Here is a 7,980-nt window from a genome sequence, read left to right on the forward strand (position 1 = left end):
AGTCAATCTTAAGCCAAAAGAACAAAGCTGGAAGCATCACGCTACCTGACTTCAAACTATACTATAAGGCTACAGTAACCAAAACAGCACGGTACTGGTACCAAAACAGAGATATAATCCAGTGGAACAGAACAGAGCCCTCAGAATTAATGCCACATATCTACAACCATCTGATCTTTGACAAACCTGACAAAAACAAGCAATGGGGAAAGGATTCCCTATTTAATAAATGGTGCAGGGAAAACTGGCTAGCCATATGTAGAAAGCTGAAACTGGATCCCTTCCTTACACCTTATACAAAAATTAATTCAAGATGGGTTAAAGACTTACATGTTAGACCTAAAACCATAAAAACCCTAGAAGAAAACCTAGGCAATACCATTCAGGACATAGGCGTGGGCAAGGACTTCATGTCTAAAACACCAAAAGCAATGGCAACAAAAGCCAAAATTGACAAATGGGATCTAATTAAACTAAAGAACTTCTGCTCAGCAAAAGAAACCACCATCAGAGTGAACAAGCAACCTACAGAATGGGAGAAAATTTTTGCAATCTACTCATCTGACAAAAGGCTAATATCCAGAATCTACAATGAACTCCAACAAATTTACAAGAAAAAACAAACAACCCCATCAACAAGTGGGCCAAGGATATGAACAGACACTTGTCAAAAGAAGACATTTATGCAGCCAAAAAACACATGAAAAAATGCTCATCATCACTGGCCATCAGAGAAATGCAAATCAAAACCACAATGAGATACCATCTCACACCAGTTAGAATGGTGATCATTAAAAAGTCAGGAAACAACAGGTGCTGGAGAGGATGTGGAGAAACAGGAACACTTTTACACTGTTGGTGGGACAGGAAACTAGTTCAACCATTGTGGAAGTCAGTGTGGCCATTCCTCTGGGATCTAGAACTAGAAATACCATTTGACCCAGCCATCCCATTACTGGATATATACCCAAAGGATTATAAATCATGCTGCTATAAAGACACATGCACACGTATGTTAATTGTGGCACTATTCACAATAGCAAAGACTTGGAACCAACCCAAATGTCCAACAATGATAGACTGGATGAAGGAAATGTGGCACATATACACCATGGAATACTATGCAGCCATAAAAAATGATGAGTTCATGTCCTTTATAGGGACATGGATGAAGCTGGAAACCATCATTCTCAGCAAACTATCATAAGGACAAAAAACCAAACACCACATGTTCTCACTCATAGGTGGGAATTGAACAATAAGAACACATGGACACAGGAAGGGGAACATCACACACCGGGGACTGTTGTGGGGTGGGGGAGGGGGGAGGGATAGCATTAGGAGATATATCTAATGCTAAATGACAAGTTAATGGGTGCAGCACACCAACATGCCACATGTATACATATGTAACAAACCTGCACGTTGTGCACATGTACCCTAAAACTTAGAAAAGTATAATAATAATAATAATAATACATTTTAAAAAAGAGAATTTCTTTGTTAGTTTTCATCACAATGACTGATCTGTCCAAAGCTGTCAGTGGGATGTTCAAATCCCCCACTATTTTTTTTAAAATTATACTTTAAATTTTAGGGTACATGTGCACAACGTGCAGGTTAGTTACATATGTATACACGTGCCATGTTGGTGTGCTGCACCCAGTAACTTGCCCCCACTATTATTGTGTGGCTATCTAAGTCTTTTTGTAGGTTTAGAAGTATTTGTTTTATGAATCAGAGTGCCCTAATGTTGGATGCCTATATTTTCAGGATTTTTATGTCTTCTTGTTGAACTAAATGCTTCATCAATATGTAATGCCTTTTATTTATTTTTTTACTGTTGTTGGTTTAAAGTCTGTTTTATATGACATAGCAATAGCAACCTCTGGTCTTTTTGTTTTTCATTTGTATGAGAGATCTTTCTCCAACGCTTTCCTTTCATCCCATGGATGGCATTACATATTAGATAGGTCTCTTGAAGATAGTATATGGTTGAGTCTTCCAACTTACCACTCTGTCCCTCTTAAGTGGGGTGTTTGGACCATTTACATTCAAGGTTAATATCAATATGTGATTTGTATCTTGTCATTGTTTTGTTAGCTGGTTGTTTTGTAGATTCAACTGTGTAGTTGCTTTACATGGTCTTCGGGCTATGTATTTAAGTGTGTTTTATGTTAGCAGGTTTTATTTTTCATTTCTCTAAAGAACCTCTTGTAAGGCTAGTGTGATGGTAACAAATTCTCTTAGCATTTGCTTGCCGGGAAAGGATTTTATTTCTTCTTTGCTTATGAAGCTTAGTTTGGCAGGATATGAAATTATTGGTTGGAATTTATTTTCTTTAAGGATGCCGAAAATAGGCTCCTAAGATTTTAAGGATTGTAAGGTTTCTGCTGATAGGTCTACTGTTAGCCTAATAGAGTTCCCTTCGAAAGTGACCTGACCCTTTCCTCTAACTTGTGTTAAGGCTTTTATTTTCATGTTGACCTTGGAGAATCTGATAACTGTGTCTTGGTGATTGTTGTCCTGTATAGTACTTCACAAAGGTACTCTAAATTTCTTGAATTGGCATGTTGGCCACTCTAATGTGATTGAGGATATTTTTGTGTGGATTATATTCCCAACAACTTTTCCAATTTTTTTTTTTTTTAGATGGAGTCTCGCTCTGTCCCCCACACTGGAGTTCAGTGGCACAACCTTGGCTCACTGCAACCTCCACCTCCCAGGTTCAAGCAATTATGCTGCCTCAGCCTCCCAAGTAGTTGGGACTACAGGCATGCACCACCACACCTGGCTAATTATGTACTTTTAGTAGAGACTGGGTTTCTACATGTTGGTCAGGCTGGTCTCGAACTCCCAACCTCAGGTGATCAGCCTGCCTCAGCCTCCCAAAGTGCTGGGGTTAGAGGCATGAGCCACCATGCCCAGCCTGTTTTAACTCTTTGATTATCTGAATCTTCCAATTCCCCCCAACCACCAGTGAATTATTTCTGCTAATTATTTTTTGTTTTTGAAAAGAGAATGATGGAAACCCACCCTGTTCCAGTGGGAGAGTACAGGGATTCCCTGGAAAGACTCTGGCTTAGAGCCCTCAGACCAGAGTTTAGGTCCAGGGGTCCACTTGGTGACTCAGGAGAAACCCTGGACCCCACCTCAAGGAATCTTGGATCCCCCGGTGGGGGGTCTCAGAAGCAGGAGGCTGCTGGGCCACGGCAGGGACAAGGCTTTCTCCGGCACCCCCATGCAAGGTTCCTCCATAGAAAGAAATCATGTTGCCCATTGTGCAGCAGGCATGCCATCCCAGGCCCCTGAGACCCCCAGGGGACATCCCCGCTCTGCCAACCGTGTGAATACACTCTACCTCCCAGCCTCTGCCATGTCACAGATGACTTGAGGCTTCAGATGAGTGACTCCCCAGAGTCACATGGGCCTATGCTTGGGTCCCAGCCTCTTCTATGACCCTTGAGGTGGCTCTCAGCACAGGAGGCTGATTTCTAGGCCTCTATGTGCTGTTCTGTGAATGGGACAGGTAACAGACCTCTATGGCAGGCATGAAATGCCAAGCGCCCACCACAAGGCCTGGCAACAAACTCTCAGGAAATTCAGGTCATTCTCTGGGAGTGGCCACAGATGCTTCTCAGAACCCCAACCCCTGGCACTGCTCCAGCCCATGCTGGACCCTTCATCATCCAGATGTCCCAGGCCCACAAGTATCTGAAAGCTCAGGTGGCACTTGTGGCCCACTGTGTGACCCTAAGCATACCTCCATGTTCTCTGGGCTGAGTCTCTGAGCCGCCACAGCTCTGCAGAGCCCAGGCTGTGGGCTCCAGCCCCTGACCTCCAGCTTGACTTACTAAATGTAATCTCCAGGGCTAATTTTAATCCTGGGCAGGAATTGGACACATTCCCATGGCTAGGATGAGTCCCTGGAGGCTGGAGGTGACACCATCCCACAGGACTCAGTGCCAAGATAACCCCCCAAATGACCCCTATGCCTGTGGTCTCATGAGAGCAGGGACTGGGGCTGAGCTTGGGCCTGAGTCTCTTGAGCATAGAAGGCTCAACTAAGCCCCTTCTCAATCTGTCCCAATTTTAGTTATAGGGACACTATGGCTAGTGCAGAGGTCACATGACAGGGGAACCCCGTGAGGCAGGAAGTTGGGGGCCTTTCTGGACTGATGTCCTAGAGCTGAGACAGGAAGTGAATTCCATGCAGAAGAAACAGCAGGTACAAGGATCCCAAGGGGGAGAGAAACAGCAGTGAGGTTGGAGTGGGTGGGGAGGGCAAGAGGCCACAGAGGCTGGGCCACACTGGGCCTTCTGAGCTGCAGGAGGCTCTGGGTTTTAGTCTAAGAGCAAAGATGAGCTATGAGAGGGTTTTGAGGAGAGAAGGGATGGGGCTGATTTATCATTTTGACACGCAGCTCATGGCTACCATGGAAAGCAGGACTATCAGGGCTGGGGTGGAGATGGCAGGAGGCTGGAGATGAGGTCAGGGCTGTGTCCATCTGAGCAGAGCCTGGGGCGGTACCCTCTCTGTGCTGGTCTGTACCTCACACTGTAAGTCACTGGATCCCATGGCTTATTTGGCCCTCCAGAACATCAGGAGGTCCCCCACCAACTCTGGTGCAAGGTGACAGGTGCAGATGAGTTGATGCGGGGCTTAACTCTCTTGACCCCTCATGACACTGGAACTCTCCTGATCCCATCACCAAAGAACCAAGCTGTCCCCCACTCTGCCCCTGAGAGATCAAGCTCTAATCATGGCCTCCCTTGCTCACACATTCTCCATGGTTCCACATTGGCCTTGTGAGAAAATTTCTGCATCCAGCCTGACATTCAAACACCTTGCCCTAATCAGCTCCTGCCTACTTCTCTCTATCTTTGACAAATATTTCTGTCTAGAAGGTCCTTTTTTCCCTTCTTCACATAGCCAACTCCTATTCACACTTCAGAACTCAGCTCAGGTCAGATGAGGTGGTTCATGCCTGTAATTCCAGCACTCTGAGAGGCCAAGACAGGAGGATTACTTGAACCCAGGAGTTTGAGACCAGCCTGAACAACATGATCTAAACTCATCTCTGCAAAAAATACAAAAATTAGCTGTGTGTGGTGGCATGTGCCTGTAGTCCCACCCTGAAGTAGGAGGATCAATTGAGCACGGAAGGTCAAGGCTGCAGTGAGCAGTGATTGTGCCACTGCATTTCAGACTGAGCTACGGAGAAAAAAAAAAACTCAGCTCAAGAACAAGCATTCCTCCAAGAAGCCCTCCCTGTTGTTCCTCTGGAATCCCACAGTCCCCATCCTTCCCCTGTAGTTCTGACCCCATGGGGCTGGCAGTAGATATATCCAACTTTGTCTCCCCTAGACTAGACAGCCCTCTAGATCAGGCCTGATATCCTGCCCAGAAACACACATGCTTGCAAATCCAGCCACTAACCATTGACCTGTCTTGGACTCAAGTGTGAAGAGCCAGCCAAGGAATGCAGACCTGGAAGCCTAGGGTGTATGTGTGTGTATTTGTAGTCAAGTGACAATCCCACCCAAGCTCCAGACAGACCCCGGTGGCCCATTCTGCAGATGTTGGTGAGGTTGGTATTTCTGTGGAGGTGTCAGCAAAGGTTGAATGTGCCGGGCATGAGGCAAAGGCCAAGGTTTAGGGGGACTTCTACACACCCACCTGCCCGCTGGCCTTGTCCAGCCAGAAAGCAGAGAGCAGTGGCATCTGCCCAGCACAGAGGCAGATGGGTGGATCCACTCACCTGAGGATAGAGCAGGGAAGATGGGACAGGAGAAATCCAAGAGGGCTTCTCAGGGGAGGAGGCGTGTAGTTTGGCTTAGATACAGAGGCTAGACAGGGGCCTGAGCAGATGAGTAGGGGACTGGGCATTTGAAGTCAAGAGTCTTGCACCTCCTTACCCCTTTCTTTGCACCCTCATACTTGAGCATTTATTAGCAACTTGTGCTAACCACTGAGCTAAGCTGACCTCCAAGTAATTAGAAAGCTTAAGTAAACCAACATCTGTAGATGAGAAAGGTGAATGAGGACCTACTGTTACAAAGGCAAGGTAATTTGAGGCTGCAATGAGCTATGAGCAACTGTGTTCCAGCCTGGGAGACAGAATGTAAAAAAATAGTAATAACAGAAAGTATACATCAATCTCAATTTTTTTTAAAAAGGCAGATGGTTTTACAGTTGTTTTATCAAAACTCAAAGAACAGGAAAGCCCAAATTATTTCAACAAAGTCAGACCTTTTAAACAGATGATAGCTGCCCAAGTCATTTTTATGAAACTTCTTTATATCAAAACCTAAGTCTAAAAAGAGAAAAGTGTTGACCTTGATACGGGCTGTGTTAGGCAGAGATTTCAATGAAGTCCTCTCTGAAGAGGTGACATTTGATCTGAGTCCTGAAGCACCAGAAAGAGGCAGCCAAGCCACGAAGAGGCAGGAATGGGAAGGTCTAGGGAAAGACTGGTCCTGGCAGGCGGAACTGCAGTGGCAAAGGCCCAGCGGTGATCAGGAGCTTGGCATTTGGAAAAATAAAGAGTGTGTGTGACTGGACAGCGTGAGCAAGTGGGCAGAGGAGGGGATTGTGATACGGTGTGCACTGGTCAGGCCACCTAAGTCCTGGAGCCCACAGTGAGAAGCATGGGCTTGACTCTGAGGGCAAAGGAGAGCCACGGAGAGTTTGGGTAAAGGGGAAAGTTGGCATTTAATTTTATAGCTTTTTGAAGTTTGTTTTGTTTTCTTAGAAACAATGTCTCAGTCTGTTACCCAAAATGGGGTGCAGCTCAAAATATTTTCCAATTTATCTTGTGATTTTTTTTTGATCCAATGATTTAGAGGTGGGTTGTTAAATTTTCACATATTTTCAGATGTCCAATATTTCTTACTGTTGTTAGTTTCTAATTCTGTTTCAGTCAGATAACTTACTTGTTTTCCCTGTCTCTCCTGTCTTCTGATCCTGTTTTTCCATTGACTACCATTTTTAAAATAAACTTATTTCAGTGTGTCATTTACAATCCTATTTTAATGTTTTGCTCTATCTCTGAAGTGGTTGTTCCAGGGATTATAATGTGCTTTTCCATTTTTCCAACGAATGAAGAACGAAGTGATCGACTTCTTGCCGCTGCCGGGGCTCTGAAGCGCTGCCCCGAGGCGGTGGATGGAGGGTGTCAGGCGTGACATCAAGAGCTCTGCAGCCAGGGCCTGGGGCAACCTCCCGCTCCACCTCCCTGGAGCCTCGCAGCCAGCATCCCCAGCGGCCCGTGCGCCCCGGCCAGGAGGGACCTCAGCGCTGTGGCGGCCGCAGACCTCACCTGGGCAGGCCCCGGGCTGCATGCGGACCGCCGGGCGCCCAGGACCCTAGAGGCAACCAGCGGTCTAGATCCGCACAGCGGCCCTGGGGAATGGATGGTGCACAGCGGACAAAGCTACACATGTCTTTCATTTTGGAGTGGGGAAAAAAGAAAAAACGGAAATGAAAGATAGAAAATGTGTGGGCTCTCCGTCCTTTCCTTTGCTCCTGAGCGCTCTCTGGGGTCGGGGGCTCAGCGAGCTTCAAGAGGTGGCCGAGATTCCCCCACCTCGCCCCCAGATCCCCGGGAGAGGTCAGCACGGCCCCTCCCGTGGGTGTCACAGAGACCGATGTGGGTCCCGCTCCCCGGGAAGGAGTGGGTCTGGATCCAGTCCGCAGGACCCCCTCACGGACGCTGACGCAGAATGGAGTTGAGGTGGGGGCAGCGCTGGACCCCAGGGTCCCTGCCTGCCTCCTGGGGAGCCCGGTGACCCAGGCAGCCCTGGTGAGGCCGCAGGAGTCTGGGCCCTAGCGACAGCCCCGGGCTCCCACAGGACGAATGTAGACGGTGAGGCCAAGGACGTCCTGCTGCCCTCGGGACTGTCCCTCCAGCCCCCAGCTTTCCGTGGCTATTGGGCCCCCTCTGCAGAGGGGCAGGGGAGCCCACCCTGGATCCTGAG

Source organism: Gorilla gorilla, chromosome 14 (assembly GCF_029281585.2).
Source record: "Gorilla gorilla gorilla isolate KB3781 chromosome 14, NHGRI_mGorGor1-v2.1_pri, whole genome shotgun sequence".
NCBI lineage: Eukaryota > Metazoa > Chordata > Mammalia > Primates > Hominidae > Gorilla > Gorilla gorilla.